Genomic DNA, 22,500 nt, shown 5'->3' on the forward strand with positions numbered 1-22,500 from the left:
GCGGGCTAGTGTTGCAGATCACTCGTCACTGTGCGTGTGTGTGTGTGTGTGTTTGTTGGGGGAGGGGCGGGTTTGTGTCAGCGTGTGTGTGTGTGTGTGTGTGTGTGTGTGTGTGTGTGTGTGTGTGTGTGTGTTGGGATGGGAAGCCTCTCTTTCTTGGTCTTTATCTGTTTGTTTATTTTCATCTGTGTTTGTCGATTTATGTTTGTTTTCTCTCTCTCTCTCTCTCTCTCTCTCTCTCTCTCTCTCTCTCTCTCTCTCTCTCTCTCTCTCTCTCTCTCTCTCTCTCTCTCTCTCTCTCTCTCTCTCTCTCTCTCTCTCTCTCTCTCTCTCTCTCTCTCTCTCTCTCTCTCTCTCTCTCTCTCTCTCTCTCTCTCTCTCTCTCTCTCTCTCTCTCTCTCTCTCTCTCTCTCTCTCTCTCTCTCTCTCTCTCTCTCTCTCTCTCTCTCTCTCTCTCTTCTCTCTCGCTCTCGTCCTCCACCAGCGTATCTTTATAATCCCACCACTGATGTTACTTCGGCAATTATTAAACTACTCATTTCCTCTCACTATGAAATCACTATCCAACTGTCATGACCAATTAAGCTTGGCGATTATTTAATTATGTAAGTAATTTGGAGGTTTAGGCTGAAAGTGTTGGGCAATTTAATACGAATGTCACAGAATTTTACCACCTACCTCTACGTAAAGGATTTTTTTTTCATTTCAGAAAGTTGACAGGTTTTTAAGTAGAGCCGTGAAGTTATGTTGCTATTTGTATTACTTGTATGATTTGCGTTTTCTTGTATTACTTTGCTGTATATCTGTGGCTGAAGGGATGTATATTTTTGCATCTCTTTGCCTCCGTCTCTGTCTATGTCTATTGTATTTTTTTTTTGTCTTTATTTTTCTTTTTTTTTTCTGGCTGACTATCTTGTGTTTCGTTCTCTGTCTGCTTGCCTGTATCTGCTTTTATCTTTGTCTGTGTTTCTATCCATCTGTTTGTCTATTTGTTTCTCTGTCTGCCTGTGCATCTGTTTGTCTATTTGTTTCTCTGTTTGTCTGTCCGTCCGTCTATCTCTCTGTATATCTGTCCCTCTGTCAGTCCTGCAACACGTAGATATGAACCAATACCGAGCGATACATCGGCGGGCGAGAGGAAGTGAAATGTTGGTTATCTCGACCGCAGTGTTACGCCGCCTGCAACCCTGACGCGGCCCGCCGGCGGCACGATCTCCGCCACGTGCCGGCGTAGGAAAGGGGACAATATCAAAGGGAAATCAAAGAGATCCGAGTGTCCTGTATAATTGTAGAGATTGAAATACAAGTTGCGGGAGTTGTAGTAATAGTTGAGGTAATAGTGGTGGTCATGGTAGTGGTGGTGGTGGTTGTGGCATGCTTTCTACTTTTATACTTTTCATTATACTCTATCTATTACGGGTCATTTCTCTTGATGATTGCCTTCTGAATACCACCTCTCCTTCTCTTTCTCTTCCTTTAATCTCACCTTTCACCTTCTTCAGAGTGTTAAGCAGCTTGAATAATTTCTTTTCTCTCCTGTATCATTTCATGCCTCTTTAACATAACCTGGCCTACCCTTTCCAACAAGAATTGTCTTGTTTTTGCATCTCTTAAGTATCATTCGTAAATTTCTCCAATCACTTCATAGCAGGAATTGTTTTCAGCGGCATTGTTTCCAGGACAAACATCTTTCCTTTATCTCCAGCTCACATTGAATAAGAACCGAGCCGCAGCCACACAAAGCAGCTGCCACAACAACTCAAACATTCACATTTTGGTCTACACAAACAAAGTTCTCTCTCTCCCCAAACCCTTCCAAAGCCCCCAAAGCCATCACTCCCTCTCCACCCAATCGCTCTCCTCCTCCGCCTCCCTCTATCTCGCCGCCCAAATAACAAAACTTTTCCTCCTGTTCCAGTGTTTCATTATTGCGAGCTCTGTCAGCACCCAAGCCTTCGCCTCTACTCGCACCGCGCTTCATCACTTTGCGCCTTTTTTGCATTCACTTTTACCTTCCCGCTACGAGGATCACACATCTCCCAATTCTGTGGCAAGAACTTTAAGCTTCTCCCTCATATCTGCAACAAGTCCTGGGTCATAAAAAACCTAACATTGCAAGTTTTTTCTTCGTATCACGTAGTACATTTATTCATAATCTTAATATTCTCTCCTCCTATAAAGATGTGAGGATACCTGGCGACCTCAGCCGTAATGGTATAAAATCCACTTTAATGGCAAATATTCCTTCTATATCCAGCAAGTCATGTTTTACTTTCCTTGTAAAGCTTTTGGCCGTCCCCACCAGACCTCTGGATACTCCGTAAACCTGCGCCACCAGCAACATGGCAGCCCGTCTTCTTGTATACCTTCAAAAGTGCTTCATATCAAATACAAATCTCGACCTTCAGCTTATATTTTTTTCTTATTGTTACTCTAGTTCGGAATTTATTAACATAACAGTCTTTTTTTTCTAATTTGTACAGAACTCATGATAGCAGCAACAACGAGTAGTAGTAGTAGTAGTAGTAGTAGTAGTAGTAGTAGTAGTAGCAGTAGAAGCCATGTCCGTTAACACAAAGACAAATGTATAATGCATTACCAGTTGAATAAAAATTACTGAGCCTGAAATATTATCTGAAAGGGTGGGAATAAATTGCCGTCATTTGTCACGTGCTCGCCAAGACCTTGTATGCACGTCAGGGATTTGCTCAACCAAGACACCCTCGCCAGACAAGACACGACCAAGACAGCGAAAATCTCATAAGACGGCATAAAGTCATGAAGAATCAACTCACACAACATGACGACTCAGATCCATCCATCAACCAATTAGTCAATCGAAGGATCAGTCACTTACCAAGGCGAACGACTGAGACAAGAAAGGAGGAAGCAGAGAAAGAAAAATAACCCGAAAATCAGCCAGCCAGTCATTCAATAAATCAAGCACCATCACTGAGATAACCAAGCAATCAAGACGAACCAAAGAATTAAGATGAAAAAAGAGGAACCAAAAGAAAGAAAATAACCAAAAAATCAACCAACTAGTCACTCAATACCACAGAGACAACCAACTAAACGAACGAACCCAAAGCATCACAACCCAGAGAGAGGCAGAGAGAAAGAAACAACACCAACAACCTAACAATGTACAGTTAAACGAGGAGGAGGAGGAGGAGGAGGAGGAGGAGGAGGAGGCGGCAAAAGAGTCAGCAGCGTCAGTAGCGGCCAATGAAACCAACCTCAGTGCACCGAAATACGGAAGAAATATCCCCACGAAAAAAAAAAAAAAAAAAGGCAGCTGACCTCTGTGCCTGCTATAGTGGCGCGAGTGACGACTGTATACCGGTTCCCGAGGCACAAGGCCGCCTGAAAGAGACTCAGATTTAGTCCCCGTAACTCGCCGAGGAAAGCTAAGGAGGACGCGGTGGACTCGTAAATTGTGCTAACTGGCAACTCGTCCTGGTTTGGGGTCTTATGGTGAGGTGGAGGAAAGAGTTTTGTGGGAGGAGAATGAGGAGAAAGAGGAGGAGGAGGAGGAGGAGGAGGAGGAGGAGGTAGAGGGAGTAGTGGAAGAAGAGGAGGGAGAGTACGAGGAGCTGGAAGGGAAGGATGTGAGGGCAAGGAAGGAGAGGCAATGTAAGAAAGAGAGGAAGGAGGGAGAAGGAGTTAAAAATGTAGAGGTAAGGAAAGTTTAGAGGAAGAGGGAGATAATAGAGTTAAATAAAGGTGGTGATATAAATGTCACCTCGAGCCCTGAGAGAGAGAGAGAGAGAGAGAGAGAGAGAGAGAGAGAGAGAGAGAGAGAGAGAGAGAGAGAGAGAGAGAGAGAGAGAGAGAGAGAGAGAGAGAGAGAGAGAGAGAGAGAGAGAGAATATTATGAAAGGTACGAAGGAAAGCTTGTGTAAACTTTCCACTCTCAAGACTTCATTATTCCATGAACTCATCCCCTTCAGGCCTTTTACTTTCTCTCTCTCTCTCTCTCTCTCTCTCTCTCTCTCTCTCTCTCTCTCTCTCTCTCTCTCTCTCTCTCTCTCTCTCTCTCTCTCTCTCTCTCTCTCTCTCTCTCTCTCTCTCTCTCTCTCTCTCTCTCTCTCTCTCTCTCTCATCCTCTCTCTTTCCCTCTCTTTCCCTCTCATTCGCTCTCATTCCCACCAGCTTGTACCCTTCCCTCCTTCACCGCCGGGCCTTCCTTTACCGCACTCTCATGGGCGGCCTCATAAACACTTAACAGGACTTGAGCAACTTTCTCGCCACTCCAAAAAGTTACGCTACACCCCAATCACCATACGCAGAGAGCCTCCTTCTCCCAAGTACTAGAGGCTGGGATTACATGCTAATTTTTTTTAACATGTTTTTTATTAAATTTGTTATGTATTTAAACGCCGCGAATTTGAGATAATAGTAAATGAAGAAGAAATGTTTCTCTTTCACTTTGGTTTGTATTTTCTTGCTAGTTTTATCTATATTTCTATTACGTAACTTTAGGGTGGGTTCTTTTTTTTATATTTACCTTATTCTTGTATACGTAAGTGCTGTGATTCCATTGAAATGTTAGTTAGTCTATGTATATTCAGTTTAGCGTCAAAATAATTGTGTATTATTGGGTGAATTCTGTCATGTGTTTATTTTTTTTATGAGACATGCAAAATAGGTCATTGATTTTGTGATTTTTCCTAATACTTCAGGATATGTAAGGGTTCAGCTGGATTTGGAATTCCGAAAGAGTAACAAAAATTGGGATCACAAGTTTTTAAGCCGTATTGTATAAATGATATTTTCAGACTAGTAGTAAATTGGCAACTCTCTCTCTCTCTCTCTCTCTCTCTCTCTCTCTCTCTCTCTCTCTCTCTCTCTCTCTCTCTCTCTCTCTCTCTCTCTCTCTCTCTCTCTCTCTGCATGACGTCTGTATTCGGGAAATTGGAAATACCAGCTTCATTTTTATATCGTCCTTCATGCGTTTCCATTTTAATTAATTTATTTGTAAATAGACAGCCGCTTCTCGCGTCCGGGTTTTTGACAGAGACGAAAATACTGCGCAGGTGAAAAAAAGAGAAAGAGAGAGAGAGAGAGAGAGAGGAAGGGAGAGGTTGTGTTTCAGAGATAACGTTGCATCAATTTATAATAAAATATCTTTTTATTCTGTACCAATAACGAATGGTAATGGTAATCCACTGGGGTCCTTTTCATCTCTCTCTCTCTCTCTCTCTCTCTCTCTCTCTCTCTCTCTCTCTCTCTCTCTCTCTCTCTCTCTCTCTCTCTCTCTCTCTCTCTCTCTCTCTCTCTCTCTCTCTCTCGCAGTGTGTGTGTGTGTGTGTGTGTGTGTGTGTGTGTGTGTGTGTGTCTGTGGGTGGGTGGGTGGGTGGCAGGGCAGAGGAAAGGACAAACCAAACGCGTGTGTGTACATTTCGTTATCTCTCTTATCGAAGGACTGACATAAGCAAGATTGAGTGTGTGTGTGTGTGTGTGTGTGTGTGTGTGTGTGTGTGTGTGTGTGTGTGTGTGTGTGTGTGTGTGTGAGAGAGAGAGAGAGAGAGAGAGAGAGAGAGAGAGAGAGAGAGAGAGAGAGAGAGAGAGAGAGAGAGAGAGAGAGAGAGAGAGAGAGAGAGAGGGAGAGATGCATTCATATTGACAACTAAAATTTTCGGAGATGGATTCCAGATCAGCTACAAGAATAAATCGCATAATCAAATGACGACTATATTTAATAATCAAAATAAAACAACATTCTGAAATGAAAGGGAATTGCTAAGAATACACACGAGGTTACTCAGACCAACCTCCAAAATCCTTGAAACTTGTGACCCCAGCAATCACTTACATCCTTATTTATATGGAACCCGAAGCCTGACGTAATGGAAAGCAATTTAAGTAGTACAGAGGGAGTTATGGAAGACACGTCTCTGGAATAACTTAGAGGGATTTGAGAAGATCGCCATAAATAAGAGAAGAAATCAAAACTAAAGATGCGATAAGTTCTTTTATTTCTTTTTTCGTTGTCGTCTTCCTCCTCCATTTAATCTTTATTAGTGTCCATGTTTTTTTTTATCCCTCATTCCTTATTTCTTATTCATATCTTCCCGTATTTTCCTATTTACAGAAGATACGCTGATATTTGCTCAGCTTTTTCCTTTAGACTCTTTAATTTATTCCTCATCAGAAAACTCGACGATATTTTCTATTACATCCTCGATTACTTACTTCTTATTCCGTGTCCTTCCATATCTCCCTTTTTACGGAAGATACTCCGATATTTACTTCGAATAAAGAGAAAAAAGATGGACACGTACCAGCCAGGAAAGTACAACACTATGAGTGAAACCTAATCGACAAAGGAATAATATAAATATAATAGAAAAAAGTACTAGGCAATGGTCTGAAAACTAACTGACTGGAGCCCCAAACACTGTAGTCGAAGTAAAGGGAAGCGACAAGAGACATAACAGAGAACGAGATTGAAAACTTTGTGGACACGACTTGGCACTGACTGACGCTGATTCATGCAGAGGGAGGGTTTGGGGAAAGGCGCTGAGTTTAGCTGAGGACTCGTAATGCCTATGATGACATCTGTCTGTAACTATCCGTCAGCGTGTCTGTCTTTTAATTTGTCTGCATATTTATCTGTCTGTCAATGTATGCTTTCTTTTCTGCGTGTCTCTGTTTACGTACTTGTATGTATGTCTGTTGGTTCATTTATTTGTCTTTCCGTCTGTCTGTCTATCTATCTATCTATCTATCTATCAATATAACAAGGAATGTAAATGTGAGTGGAAAGAATAATTTACTTCACTATTTATTCTTCCCTATGATAAATTCTTTCTCTTTAGCACTGAATTCTTGCGTCCTACTTCTTTTTCCTCTTCTTCTTCTTCTTCCCGCCCGCCGCCACATGTGTGTAGGAATGACCTGGATGCAAAAAAAAATGAAAATATATATATTGTAACAACAGCAACAACAACAATAACTTCTTCAGCTACAATAACAATAATAGAAATGCTGGAGATATATGTATATTTTTTTCATGCAACTTGCCTCTTTCAACACATGCAAGGCCGCATCCGGGAAGTGTTGGAAGGAAAAAAAATTGTTGGCGAAAAGAAAAAGTGAAATTGTTCCTTCTTCTGGTTGTTTCTTGTTTTCGTGGAAAGTAAAAATCGTGTTTCGAAGATTTCAGTTCCCTCTTTAGTGCCATTTTGATACTGCTGCTACAACAACAACAACTACTACTATTACTACTACTACTACTACTACTACTAGTACTATTACTACTACTACTGCTACTACGGATGAGGGTGATAGGTAAAGAATAGGTAATTATGTTTCATACAGGAAGTGTCACGTGTAGGCCTAATGATTTATTGCATTTTCCCTTACTTTATGTTCATATTTGTTACTACTACTACTACTACTACTACTACTTCTACTACTACTACTACTACTACTACTACTACTACTACTACTATTACTACTACTACTACTACTTCTACTACTGCTAATACTACTAATGAAAAAAATTGAAAATAGCAACAGTTTTTCCTCATTGTAATAATAATAATAATAATAATAATAATAATAATAATAATAATAATAATAATAATAATAATAATGAGAACAACAACAACAACAACAACAACAACAACAACAACAACAACAACAACAACAACAACAACAATAATAACAGGTGCACAATAACAATACAACATTAATAACACTTAAACTCCTTCATCCATCTCTTTGTCAAGTGTGGAATCTCTTGTCGTTTAATTTGCATTTTCATCTCTACTTCCTGCATCGTTTCCTCTTCATGGGTTTTGCGGAGGATCTCATCTCCTCCACCTCATTAAGAACAACTCCACCTCGTCAGCTCTACCTCACCACACATTTTTCCCGCCCACTTTCCTTCCACCTTCCTTCCACTTTCCTCCTCAGCCACTTCCATCGTCTTCAGTTTTACCGCTTCCAAATCATATCCGAGTCTTTTTCCGCCTTTTTTCTGTCTTTTTCTCTCTCTTCTACTTCCTGGTGATCTCATTTTGCTCAGACTCTTCGTATTTCTCTTATCGCCTAATCTCTCTTTTCTCCCTCTCCTCAGCCTTTGATCTCCTCATTTTCTCGATCACTGGTCATCTCATCTCCTTTCAGTAGCTTGTCTTCTCTCATTCGCGAATATTATGAACCGATTTTCTTCTTTAATTTTATTCTTTCTCTTATTTTTCCTTCTTAATCTAGTTTTCTTGTTATTTTTATTTTTTTTTGTCTTCCTCTCCTTTCTTTATTTTTACTTCTATCTCCTGTTCCTCTTATCTTCTTTCATTTCTCTTGTCTCTCTCTCTCTTCCCTCCTTCCTCCTTTATCCTCCTGTATCCTAGTTTCTTAATGTCTTTTCGCCCTTATTCTCTTCTTCTTTTCAGTCTTCACCCCTTTCTTCTCTTTCATCCCCTTCTTCCCACACCACTTCCTTCTTATCTCATACCCCTTCACTCTTCTCTTCCCTTCTTCCTGCATCATCTATTCATCTTCCTCCTGCTCTTCCTCCTCCTCTTCGCGCTTCTTTTTTTTCCACTCCTTTTCCTTCTATCATTCTCCTCATCTTATTCCACCACTACCGCGACCACCTTTTCACCTTCCTTCTCCTCGTCTTCCTTCTCTTCTTATTCCTCCTCTTCCTCCTCCTCCTCCTCCTCGCTTCGTTGATAACGCCGCTTAACGATGAAACTTGCGTTCTTCGCCACTCCTGACGTCATACCGGGTGATTACGAGCCTAAGTGATGTTCAGATCATTTTCCCAGTCGTGTGCGTGACGCCGAGGGAGGAGGACGTGCGCGCGACGGTCGAGCTGCGGGGTGGGGCGAGAGGAAGTGATGGTTGTTGATGGGCTTCTGGTATTACTGAGGGTTTGATTGCGTGTATCTCTCTTATTTATTGATTTTCTCCGTTATATAATGCATGGAATTTTCCTTTTTTTATATAGATTTTTTGTTTAATTTGTTGATACTATTTTGAATTTTTAAACCACATGTGCTCTCCCTCTCTCTCCCTACCCCCTATCCCACCCTCCCTCTTACCCTCTATCCCTCTCATCCCACCCTCTCTCTTACTCTCCTTCCCTCCCACACACATCCACGTCACTCCCACACACAGGAATCATAGACAGAAGTAGCACCTAAGCCTCACGTACTGGCCACACAAATACTAAGCTGCAGGCGTCATATTTCGTTCTTACCTGGGAAATTCACACACTCTTTTTGGCCCAAACTCTCAGGATCGTGCATTTTCAAGTTTCTTCAGAGAGGCGAGGGAGCGAAGACGCGGGGAGAGGAAAGAGGAGGAGGAGGAGGAGGAGGAGGAGGAGGAGGAGGGGTGGAAGGAGGAAATGGTATAAAAAAGAGAAGTTGAGGGAAAGTAGGAAAGAGGAGTAAGAGGAGAAGGTGGAGAAAGAAGTTAAGGGAAAATAGGAAAGGGGGAGGAAAAGTGGAGCGTGGGAGGAAGGGAATGAGGGAGGGAGGGAAGGCTGGAAGTTGATAGTTATTCATCAAAAGTTTGCCTCCGACCAATACAATATTAAAGCTACATGGAGCACCCGGAAGTGAAGTTAGAGGGAGAGAGTGAGAGTGAAAGAGAGAGAGAGAGAGAGAGAGAGAGAGAGAGAGAGAGAGAGAGAGAGAGAGAGAGAGAGAGAGAGAGAGAGAGAGAGAGAGAGAGAGAGAGAGAGAGAGAGAGAGAGAGAGAGAGAGAGAGAGAGAGAGAGAGAGAGAGAGAGAGAGAGAGAGAGAGAGAGAGTTACAATCACTTTCTACACCTGCTACCTGGCATGTAAATAATCGAACTCTCTTTCACTGACTCACTCACTAACTCATTCACTCACTCACTCACTCACTCACTCACTCACTAACTACACTTAACATTCTTCTATCTGATTCATTCTTCCGCTCAGGTTTTCGCTTCCTTACGCTTTCAAACTCCGACTGATTGATATATTCACTCATTCACTCCTTCACTCACTTTCACCCTCTCACTTTGATACACTAGCTCACTCACTTCCCCACTTACTCACTCACTCACTGTCTCAATCTCGCTCAGTTACACACACTCTCTTGCCCACACACACACACGCACACATACACAGGATTGATTGAGGGAGACGCCTGAGGGTGTTGCAAGCCGAGCCTATGCACGCACTAGGCATTTACTTATTGGCCCGAGGAGAGGTTCGTGCGTAGAAGCAAGGCAGCACGCAGCACGTATATGTATGGCTAGAGGGGGTGCATCGCCTGTGTGTGTATCTGTTCATCTGTCTGTTTGTTGATCTCTGTGTTTGTCTGTTTTGTAATCTCCTGTCTTTCGATAAGCACACCTAGCTTGATTATGAACTGGTCTATTGAATTTATCTTTTGTCGGTCCGTTTCTCCCTCTTTCTCTTTGTGTGTGTGTGTGTGTGTGTGTGTGTGTGTGAAGCCTCTAGTTAATCTCAGTATTTTTCATTATTATTTTTGCGGATGTATCGTGCGTGTGGATGAGTGATTCTACGCACGTGTGTTTGTACGTACGTATGTATGTATGTATGTATGTATGTATGTATGAAGCGCATATTCTGTTTTCTTATTTTCATAGCTCTATCGGGTACGAAATAGTGTGTATGTCTGTGTGTGTGTGTGTGTGTGTGTGTGTGTGTGTGTGTGTGTGTGGCGACATATCAGTGACAGAGGACATAGGAGTCGTGGTTCAGCAATTAAGGAAACCCTATTCCCTTGAAGACATTCCCGCTGCCTCCAAGCCGACGACAAGCAGGAGGAGGAGGAGGAGGAGGAGGAGGAGGAGGAGGAGGAGGAGGAGGAGGAGGAGGAGGAGGAGGAGGAGGAGGAGGAGGAGCAGGGGGAGGGGGAAAACGAACGCAACGATGACAAGGACAAGGAAGAGAAGGAGGAGAAGGAGGGTGATAAGGAAGAGGAATAAAGGAGAAATAGAAGAGCACAGAAAAGGAGAGATGACAAGACGAGAGAGAAGACATAGCAGATATGAAATAAAAGGAAATAAGTGAACGATAATAAAAGGGAAGAAGAGAAGGAGAATGACGTACTACACATAGAATAGAGAGAAAGTTGTGTGTGGCAGTGGTGGTGGTGGTGGTGGTGGTGGTAGTCCCGTCACGATGATGAATAAATGTTAGGTTCGATAAAACGCGAATGAACATTGTCGGTGTTGTCTTGCCGCTCGGGAGATTAGCGTGATACTCTGCCATTAATCATACGTGCTATTTTTGCCTTGCTAATAGAGCTGTGTGTCTCGGTGTGTGTGTGTGTGTGTGTGTGTGTGTGTGTGTGTGTGTGTGTGTTAGGGGGAGGGTTTGGGGGAGGACTGGTGTTTGTGTGTGGTGGGTGGGTGGTGCTTCGATGGGTGGGTGGGTGTATGTCTCGATCAGTCTGTCTGTCTGTTTGTCTGTCTGTCTGTCTCTGTCTGACTCTGACTCTCTCTCTCTCTCTCTCTCTCTCTCTCTCTCTCTCTCTCTCTCTCTCTCTCTCTCTCTCTCTCTCTCTCTCTCTCCACAAAAATTCAGCCCAGTTGATTTTTACCATGTCTTGGGAATTCCCTCTTGAAGAATTACAAGACGTATGAAGACAAGAGGACAGGAAGGCACATCTCACCAGAACTTACACTGAGGGGGATGGGATAAAGATACTCCTTAACACTCGTCTTAGTGAGATGAGCAGAAGCCAGATCAATAGTGAGTCTTCTGCAGCGAGCGAAACCACGAACAAAACACAATCAGCAAATCCAAAAGAGCCTTAATTAACAGCAATAATAATGAGAGGAGATCGCGAGAGATTCCAGATTTTTCGGGGGAATGTTGAGGAAGTTGGGAATCAATTATTGACGATGTGTTGATGATACGTGCAGCTTTTAAATTTATCTTGATTAGGAGTCGCGTATGAGTGGAGATGCTTCCTGAATGCAAGGTTATATGAAGCTTTATTAGACGCAGAGACTGAAGGAATGATTGAAGATCCAGTGAAGATGCAGAGGTGATTTACTGAGGTTTATGATGTGAAATATGCACTGTTTATTAGTGTAGAAGGACAACCTCAAGTCATTTTGTGTGATAAAAAAGACTTTTGGATGTCAAGGAGAGATTAGATAAATGATAGCCTCGAGAAATATGTTTTGTTATGTATTTAGTGGAGAATATTATTTGATGGTTGATATGTAAAGGAAAGGTAATATAGAAGTCATTTTATGTGGAAAGGAGCACACTTGGGTGGTAAGAGGAAAGGTGGTATATGTAATAGACTGCCTCGAGAAATGTTGTCTAAGTGGTGGAGATGTGAACGTTGACTTAAACAGAAAAGTTAATATATAAATCATGCTGCGCGGAGAGGAAGACAGTCGTGTGTTAAAGAAAAGTTAGATATGCAATAGACAACTTCGAGAAATGTTATGCATGTAGGAAATATAATCTAAGCGTTCATATGATAATAGAATATAAAAAAAAAGCACTGTGTAAAATGAAAAATTAACTCCCTTTTCCCCAAGACGCAGAGTGACGGAAGGGTGAAAATAACCACTCCAATGAGAAAATATAGAAAAATATACGCAGACATAAAAAAAGCAATATCGTGTAAAGGAAGAGATTAATTTGCTTTCCCCCCAGCACGTGAGACGCAGCATACGAGAGAGACGAAAGATAAACACTGCATTGAGAAAATATAGAAAAATGTGACGAGCATAAAGGATCGTTCTGCTTACTTCCTGCTTTCTGAATATACGAGTTCCCTGAAGACTAGTCCTTTGTCTTTCATTCTTGCCATTTTTATTAATTTATTTTAAGACGGGAATTTCACAAGGAGACATGCATTCTGATTTGTCATAGCGTGTGTGTGTGTGTGTGTGTGTGTGTGATCCCTCTTTAATGTGAACAGTGGCCGGGAAGGTGTAAGCACGTGCATACACACACACGGATCAATATCTATGAAGTGCAAATACCAACCAAACATGATCACAGCAGAGAGGACGACACAGCATTACCCTCTCTCTCTCTCTCTCTCTCTCTCTCTCTCTCTCTCTCTCTCTCTCTCTCTCTCTCTCTCTCTCTCTCTCTCTCTCTCTCTCTCTCTCTCTCTCTCTCTCTCTCTCTCTCTCTCTCTCTCTCTCGCTCTCGCTCTCGCCCTTGCTGTCTCGCTCTCTCACGACTGTTATGTTCCGTGTATTTAGTGAGCCGCTCCAGACACCGGTCGACAATGGGCCAACTTTCTCTATTCCATACTTTAGGAGATGGCACAGAAGAGTGGACGCCTGGAGGAGGAGGCAGAGGAGGAGGAGAAGGAGGAGGAGGTGGTGAGAGTTGAAGGTGCAGGGAACGGAGGTGAAATCTTGCGAAGTATGAAGGGAGAAATCCATGAACTTAGTTGGACATTGCAGAGAGGCATGCATGATAGACGTGGCCCGACTGAATTTAAAGCAAGAGGGAATAAGAGAGTTAGAGAGAGAGAGAGAGAGAGAGAGAGAGAGAGAGAGAGAGAGAGAGAGAGAGAGAGAGAGAGAGAGAGAGAGAGAGAGAGAGAGAGAGAGAGAGAGAGAGAGAGAGAGAGAGAGAGTTGATACGTTGATGAAATGAATGGACATATGAAAAGGGGCGACAGTTTTCCTCTATAGTTCACATGTATCTTCATTTAAAAGCCACCTCAGGAACTGTTTCCACCTCTTCTCTTGTTTTCCATGTTATTTCGAGTCTTTTATTTCCGTTTTGCTTCCTCCCCACATTAACATTCTTCCCGCTAGTTTACATATTCTTTACGATTCTTGCTCTCTTCCTGAGTTCCTGGTTCCTTCTCGCTCACCTCTGCTATTTTCCCTGTTCTCACCCAGCCCTTCCCTGCCCTGCCTTGCTTTGCCTTGCCTAGCCTGCCATCCTTCCTCCCTCCCTCCATCCCTGCTTCCTCTTTAACTCTTCTCTCTCTTTTCCCTTCCATCCTCTTCAGCTTCTCCTTTCCCCTCTGTATCTCTCTCTCTCTCTCTCTCTCTCTCTCTCTCTCTCTCTCTCTCTCTCTCTCTCTCTCTCTCTCTCTCTCTCTCTCTCTCTCTCTCTCTCTCTCTCTCTCTCTCTCTCTCTCTCTCTCTCTCTCTCTCTCTCTCTCTCTCTCTCTCTCTCTCTCTCTCTCTCTCTCTCTCGCTCTCGCTCTCGCTTTCGCTTTCTCGTCGTCTCATTCCTCGCGCCGTGCTTCAATTCTTGGCTCTCCTAAATTAAAACACTTTTATTGCTCAGGGCAGTACGTCATTTATTGAAGGTCTACAGCCCAAGTTTAATCAAATCGAATTATCCTGCACGAGCACCCACTTTTTTTACCTCGTCTAGTGGTGGCGCCGAGAATATTAGTGAATTCCCACCCCGCGTCGTGTTCCTGGCCGCCTCGCACTGCCTCCGTCCCTCGCCCAGGTTATGCATGCAAACTGGTGCTGCCGAGGGAAGGTGTTGGACAGCACTGTGCTCCACACCTCCAGCGCCTCCTGCTTGTCATCTACCTACCACACAACTATCATCCTCTCACCTATTATCTATCTAACACTACACCTCACCTTGTTATTAATCTATTGTCCTGTCTACACCTCAGCTTAATCCTGTCATCTATTAGCCTACCAACATTCTCTCAGTCTACCTACAGTTTTGTCAACATTCTCTTAGCCTCTCTCTCTGTCATGTATTTATATCGCCCTAATGTTGTCGCCCTTGCCTCAAACTGTCATCCATCTATCGCCTACTAGCATCCTTTGTCATGTATCTATCGTCTTACTAACACCCTCTCTGCTTCCACCTTGCCTCTCCATCACTCTCCCAGACTCACCCTGTCACCCGTCTATACCAGCACATGGTCGCTCTCAGCCTCACTCCCGCCTGAGTGGAGAGGGACGTCCCGAGGGATAAGGCAATGCTCTGAACTTTTTGACACTCCTCCTGAAGGTCACGCCAAGTTACAGTGTTGAGCCAAACTTTGAATTTTTCCAAGTGTTTCGTGTTGCGGGAAGACCAAATATTTCACTGGAATATAAATATGTCGGCTGATCTGCATAGGCTTGCGGTGGTTGACCTATTGGTGAGTTTGATATCAATATTGCAGAACATGTTGCTCGTAGGAATATAACCTTTGCGAAATATAAAAACACAAAACTCCAACTCCAACATATCCTGAGTCTAGTTTTCCCCGCCGATGATCGCCACGCGCACCATTTCTTCTTTTACTTCTTTTCCTTTCCTGGAAGACCCGCCGTGGTATAGCGGTCCGGAGTCAGGAATTTCCCCCTTGACAAAACCCAATGGAGTTAAACCAAGGACGCGGCGCCAGCAACCCGCCGGGACCCCTGGTATGTGAAGCCTCACTCAACCCTTCTCCGGAGTCCCAGCTTCATATGGAGATGAAGTGAGGCGGAGTCTGCGTGAGCCTACAGTCAGGCGCCCAATAAGTCTCCAGGCCGTTTCCAGTCTGAAATTAATCCCGTCGGGCTGCTCCTGCCAGACCTCGATCTCAGCAACACATCACCAACTACCCACAAAACGGTGCTTGACGCGAGGACGCTTTGCTGGGGGAGGGAGAGGGGGAGAGTGAAGGACGAGGCGGCGAGGGATGCTTGAAGGAGCGGAGTGCCAGAGGACGAAGGGGAGAGGGGAAAGAAGTAAGGAACGGGAAGGGAGAATGCCGCGGGTTTTTGAAAGGAAAGAAAAAAGAAGGGGTGGTGGAAGAGTGAATTAAGGGAAGGGGAAAGATCGGAGAGATAGTACAGCAAAAAGAAGAAGAGGAGGGAAAGAAAAGTACTGCAGGGCGAAGACAACAGGGACAGGGAGGCGACGAGACGGAAGGGAGAAGAGTATGGCAGCATGTAAAGGGAAGAACATGAATGCGTAATATTGTCATGGTACTTGAATACAGAAGGAGACAATGTTGTAATGGAGAACCTTTCCTTCAATGATATCAGAGCGAAGGATGGGAGGCCGCGTGACAGCTGTTGTGTGACTGTAATAAATGAAACGTGAGTGGGTCGTCCCTTAGACTTGAGACGGGTGAGTATGAGAGGTTGATAACACAGAGGATCACAAAGGACTCCACTCTGTACGTCCGTTGACTGAAGATAAGACACAAGGAGGAAGAGGAAAGATAGATCAGTGTGTGTGGATGACGATATACTAACGTTTATAAGAAGAGAGGAAGAGGAAGGAAGATAACTGTGTGTGTGTGTGTGTGTGTGTGTGTGTGTGTGTGTGTGTGTGTGTGTGTGTGTGTGTGTGTGTGTGTGTGTGTGTGTGTGTCAAGATGCAATCACAAGTAACTCAGGGGTAAATGATGAGGGTTCAGTCGACAGTCACAGCCACGATAAGTTAAATAAATGAAGGGAGTGAGTTATATGCGTTAAGATTCCCCGATATGACATCCTCTGGTAAAAAAAAAAAAAAAAAAAAAAAAAACCTAATGGAAAAAACAAGTGGTCACGTCCAAACCTCATTACGGGGGAAATTAATAGATAGCTTTCAATTAATCACATGAGAAATATTACGTATGTGCTACGGTTTGAATATTATGAAGCGTTGTGGAAGGAGGTGATTATGATGACTTCGTAATTATAATGATGTGTGTAATGATGATGATGGTAATAATTATAATAATAATAATAATAATAATAATAATAATGATAATGATAATAATAATAATAATAATAATGATAATAATAATAATAATAAAAGTAGTAGTAGTAGTAGTAGTAGTAGTAGTAGTAGTAGTAGTAGTAGTAGTAGTAGTAGGAGTAGTAGAAGTAGGAGGAGAAGGAAAAGGAGAAAGAGGAGGACAAGGAGAAGAAAAGGAAGAGGAGTAGGAGTAGTAGATGGAGAAGGAGAAAGAGGAAGAAAAGGAGAACGAGAAGTAGAAGAAGAATGAGAAGAACGAGAAGGAGGAGAAGGAGAATAAGAATCAGATTGAGAACAATAAAAAAAAGTTAACGAATAGAAGGACAGAGAGAGAAAACAGTAAGCAACCAGAGAATGCAGGCGAGATAGAGAACAGCTGGAGTCGTATTGTCGCGGGAGACGCAGCGAGGGTGAGTGTGGTAGTAGGGCAGCGGGGCGTCCGTCTGCCTGGCTGGGAACTCTGCCTTGTACCGGAAGGAAAAGTTAAGGTAATGAATGTCTGAAGGAGCAGGAAAAGCACGTTGAATGAGAAGGAAAAAGATGGAGAAAAATATGCCAGGAAAAGGGTTTGTGTTCTAAAGGGGAAGACAGACAGACAGACAGACAGAGAGAGAGAGAGAGAGAGAGAGAGAGAGAGAGAGAGAGAGAGAGAGAGAGAGAGAGAGAGAGAGAGAGAGAGAGAGAGAGAGAGGGATGAAGAGAAAGTTTTAAGAGTTGGGTGAGTTGAGAGAGAAAGAGGTAATGGAAGAGAAGGAGAAGCTAAGAAAAAGGAAATGTGTGTGTGTGTGTGTGTGTGTGTGTGTGTGTGTGTGTGTGTGTGTGTGTGTGTGTGTGTGTGTGTGTGTGTGTGTGTGTGTGTGTGTGTGTGTGTGTGTGTGTGTGTGTGTGTGTGTGTGTGTGTGTGTGTGTGTGTGTGTGTGTGTGTGTGTGTGTGTGTGTGTGTGTGTGTGTGTGTGTGTGTGTGTGTGTGTGTGTGTGTGTGTGTGTGTGTGTGTGTGTGTGTGTGTGTGTGTGTGTGTGTGTGTGTGTGTGTGTGTGTGTGTGTGTGTGTGTGTGTGCGCTCGCGCGCAAGGAGCTGTGTGAATGCATACGTTGAGAGAGAGAGAGAGAGAGAGAGAGAGAGAGAGAGAGAGAGAGAGAGAGAGAGAGAGAGAGAGAGAGAGAGAGAGAGAGAGAGAGAGAGAGAGAGAGAGAGAGAGAGAGAGAGAGAGAGAGAGAGAGAGAGAGAGAGACCTACCTTCCACTTAATCTAGAGCTAAATGTTGCGCAAATGATATGCGTGTGTTTGCATGCAGGAAGAAGTGGAGTCATACATATGGATCTGCTTATCCCTGCCGCGGCTCTGCTTGACGAGGAGGAGGAGGAGGAGGAGGAGGAGGAATACAAAAGAAAAACAAATGTACACTTACTGGCCACGATAAGACTACCTGTAATAAGCTAGGCTATCTAATCTAAAGTGAGGATGGTAGGAAGAGGAGTTGGGAAGGAAAAAGAGGAAGAGGAGGAGGAGTAGAGGAGGAGAAGAATTAGCAGGACAGAGATGTAGGAGAAAGAAAAGAATACGAGTTAGTGTAGAAGGTGGAGGAGCAGTAGACGGAGGAGGAAGAGAAGGAAGAAAGAGAAGAGAAGAGAAGAATTAGCAGGAGGGGAGATGTGTAGGCGGAAGAGCACGGGGAGAGATAGTGCAGAAGGTGAGAATGGAGGAGGAGCAGAAAGAGGATGAACAAGAGGAGGAAGAGGAGGAAGAGGAAGAGGAGTGTGGCTTAAGTGGAGGAGGAATATAGCAGATAGCAAAGGGGGCGGGATGAGAGAGAGGTGTGAGAGGGAGGAGAGTGGGGGGGGGGTATAGAGCCACCTATGTACACGTGAGAGCTTACCTGTGTGGCTCCCTTAATTTCCTTTGTGCTCTCATTAAGGTTTCCGCAGGTGAGCCTACCCAGGTGAGGGCCCGCTTAGTGGTGGTGGTGGTGGTGGTGGTAGTGGCGGTGGTGGTAGTAGTAGTATGTTGTGCTACGTTGTGTTGTCTTGTGCTGCTGAGACGCTTTTGTTTGCGCGGTCTACTCAGTCTTATTGTTCTTCCTCACTCACTATGTTTTCTGCTTCGCTCGAGGAGATGAGGAAGGAGGAGGAAGGAAGCAACGTTGTTATATAGTTGGTTTGTGTGTGGGTGTGTGAAAAGATGTGTGTGGGTGTGTTTCGGGGGCGGAAAGAGAGTTGGGTGTTAAGTTTTGTTGCTGTTGGTGGTGGTGGTGGTGGTGGTGGTGGTGGTAGTAGTGGTGGTGAGAATGGTTGGGTATGGTTGGGAATCGATAAAGTGCCTTAAGTGCAACAGGACAATTAATGTGTGTGTGTGTGTGTGTGTGTGTGTGTGTGTGTGTGTGTGTGTGTGTGTGTGTGTGTGTGTGTGTGTGTGTGTGTGTGTGTGTGTGTGTGTGTGTGTGTGTGTGTGAGTATGTGTGTCGGTTAATTCTGTTTCGGTATTGGGCAATTTTACACACACACACACACACACACACACACACACACACACACACACACACTGGAACAAACAAACAAACAAACAAACAAACTCTCAGATGAGTGGTTAAAGCTGAAGGTCGGCTCGGCTTATTAACACTGCCACTCTTGCCAGGACTTGGAGACCCTTGTTCCCCCTCCACCCTCACCCTCCACCCTCCACCTTCACCATTCTCTCCACTACTCATATCATCCACCATTCCACCCCTCTTTACTCCATCTTACTCCCCGTATACTCCTCTGCACTCCACTTTTCTTATACTACACTCTTCCACACCCAACCCTCCACCTCTTCAATCCTCCACTACTCTACTCCACACAACCTCCTTCTCACCCGCTATACTCTGTTCTCTGCTTTCCTTATCCTGAATCCACTGTCCCTCTCCACCCTAACCTCCACTTCTCCATTCCTCCACTGTTCTACCCCTTCAGTCGTACCTCCTTCACACCCACTTAGTACTCTCCTCCACTTCAGCCTCCTTACGTCCACCCACCAACTCCTTCACAACCACAAACAACATTCTAAGCTTCATGCATCTGAGGAGACTAACAAAACAATATCCCTTTATTACCTTGTTCTTCATTCCCTAACGATTTTTTTTTTTTTTGCGTTAATGTCTCGTAGAGGAGAAACAGAAGTTTACGGCGGGCGGGGTGGGCTTGGGTGGGATGTGGTGGGACAAATGAGGTGGGCGGGAAAGCGTGGTAAAGGGCGTGGTGTTGAGAGTGAGTTAGCAGTAAATGTACGAGAGATGCATGCAGGAGGAGGAGGAGAAGGAGGAGGTGGTGGAGGTGCAGGGGGATGTTGGTACTGGCTGGAAGGGGGGGATCAGAATGGTTACTGGAGCTCTGGAATGGGTGTACAAAAGAGAGGCAGGTCTTGGCTCCTAAAAAAACGTCACCAAAAAGACTGGAAAGTTGTTATTCCTCGAATTCTGCAAAAAAAAAAAAAAAAGAAGGAACTACACTCTGGCCCTGCATCTTTTTCACGTGTCCGCGTAACAGAGATGGGCAAACAGAGGGTCTAGAAGAGAGAGAGAGAGAGAGAGAGAGAGAGAGAGAGAGAGAGAGAGAGAGAGAGAGAGAGAGAGAGAGAGAGAGAGAGAGAGAGAGAGAGAGAGAGAGAGAGAGAGAGAGAGAGAGAGAGAGAGAGAGAGAGAGAGAGAGAGAGAGAGAGAGAGAGAGAGAGAGAGAGGATGCATACAAGTAACACTGAAAGAGAAAAGAGAGCAAAAATGAAGGGTAAAAATAGCGCTAGAAAGGAAAGCAAGCGAGGGTCAGCAAACTAGCATCATCAGTACCCTGGGAGGCCAGCGAGACGCGAGCACGAGAAGTTGTTCTGAGTGAGAGAGAGAGAGAGAGAGAGAGAGAGAGAGAGAGAGAGAGAGAGAGAGAGAGAGAGAGAGAGAGAGAGAGAGAGAGAGAGAGAGAGAGAGAGAGAGAGAGAGAGAGAGAGAGAGAGAGAGAGAGAGAGAGAGAGAGAGAGAGAGAGAGAGAGAGAGAGAGAGAGAGAGAGAGAGAGAGAGAGAGAGAGAGAGGAAGCTTCACCTCAAGTAAGGCATAGAGAGGAAGAGAGAGAGAGCTGAGTGGTGACGGTAAAACCCCTTGAGGTGCATACGAGAAGGAAGGGAGAATGAGAAATGTAGATCTTCACCAAGAGGAACATATTAATTACTGTGAGTGGAGGCGCCAACCGGAGCAACAAAAAGAAGAAGAAGAAGAAGACGAGGCATGAGTAAAAGCAATGCACATATGTTACCCTGCAATTAAAACACCTCTTGCTCATACGCTTCCCAAAGTTTTCTCCCGCTGGCAGCGCTGGACCGGGAGGGAGTGACGGAGGCTTTATGTTAGTCAGTCACGGGAGGGGAGGGTAAGGACTGGAGGACAAACACTAAAACTCGTCCTGAATATTTGATAACTTTGGTAATAAAGCAGGAAAATGGAAAGTAATTTTCGTCAGCAATATCGCCGCTGCACTAGCCAAGCTCAGCCCTATGAAAAAGTTTATTTAATTTATTCATTCAATATATGACCAAATTTACATAGATATTCAGGGCAGGGAAAGGTGGAGTGAGTGCGAGGGGGAGCTGCAGATCTTCCGAAGAGAGAGAGAGAGAGAGAGAGAGAGAGAGAGAGAGAGAGAGAGAGAGAGAGAGAGAGAGAGAGAGAGAGAGAGAGAGAGAGAGAGAGAGAGAGAGAGAGAGAGAGAGAGAGAGAGAGAGAGAGAGAGAGAGAGAGAGAGAGAACAAAGAAATGAAAAATTACAAGTTTCATGACGGAAGAGTAAAAAAGAAGATGAAGAAAAGTAAAAATAAGAAACAAAAGGAGACGTTAAGAGGCGAATGAAAGAAACCAAGTTAAGGCGATAAAGCAAAGAAACTTCAAGATTGCGTGACGGAAAAAAAACAGAGCAGCTAAAAACAATTTGAGGAAGAAAATGCTAACGATGAAATTAAGGACAAGTCTTACAACAGGAGCAAGATTACGATAACAGATTAAAGTGAAGAAATAAAAAAAAAGTCAAGTGATCAAAAATAACAATAATAATAATAATGATAATAATAATAATAATAATAATAATAATAATAATAATAATAATAATAATAATAATAATAATAATAATAATAATATAAACAGTTAAAAACAAGAAGACGAATAAGAATTGAGAAACAAAACGCTGGTTAAGAAATTTGGGACACGTTTCAAAGCCAGAGCGAGATTAAGATAAGATTTTAAAGCAAACAAATAGAAAAAAAATAGTTCAGGTGATTAAGAAACTATAGATAACAATAAAAGAAGATTAAAGCAAATAGATGAAAAAAAAAAAATCTGAAATTAAGCGTTAAAGAAGCAATAAAAGACGATGGACAAAAGATTAAAATAAATAAACAAAAATATAGGCGTTAAGTGGTAGGACATCATAAAAAGAAAAAAAAGAAGTAAAAAAGCAAAAAGGCAAATAAGAATCGGGAAACAAAACGCCGGTGATGAAATTAAGGGAAAGCCAAGAAGCGGAAGCAAAAATGAAGCGACGAAGAAAAGCAGTAATTTTCCTCACACCACTGCGTATATTATTCAATTTTCCTCTTCCTCCTCTTTGTCTTCCTCTCCCTCTTTCTCTCTCGCCTCGCTCGCCCACCGCCATTCACTCCCATCCCTCGCCTGCCACACATATTAGCGGGAATTCAAACCAATTATTGACCGTCTTTTTTTTTGCTCAAAACTTCGGTGGCTGCTGATTTTTCTTCTTGTTCTTTCTTTCTCTCTTTTCTCTCTTTTTTTCTTAAATTGTTACGTTCTGCTGCTAAACACACACACAC

Source organism: Scylla paramamosain, chromosome 8 (assembly GCF_035594125.1).
Source record: "Scylla paramamosain isolate STU-SP2022 chromosome 8, ASM3559412v1, whole genome shotgun sequence".
In the NCBI taxonomy this organism is placed as follows: domain Eukaryota; kingdom Metazoa; phylum Arthropoda; class Malacostraca; order Decapoda; family Portunidae; genus Scylla; species Scylla paramamosain.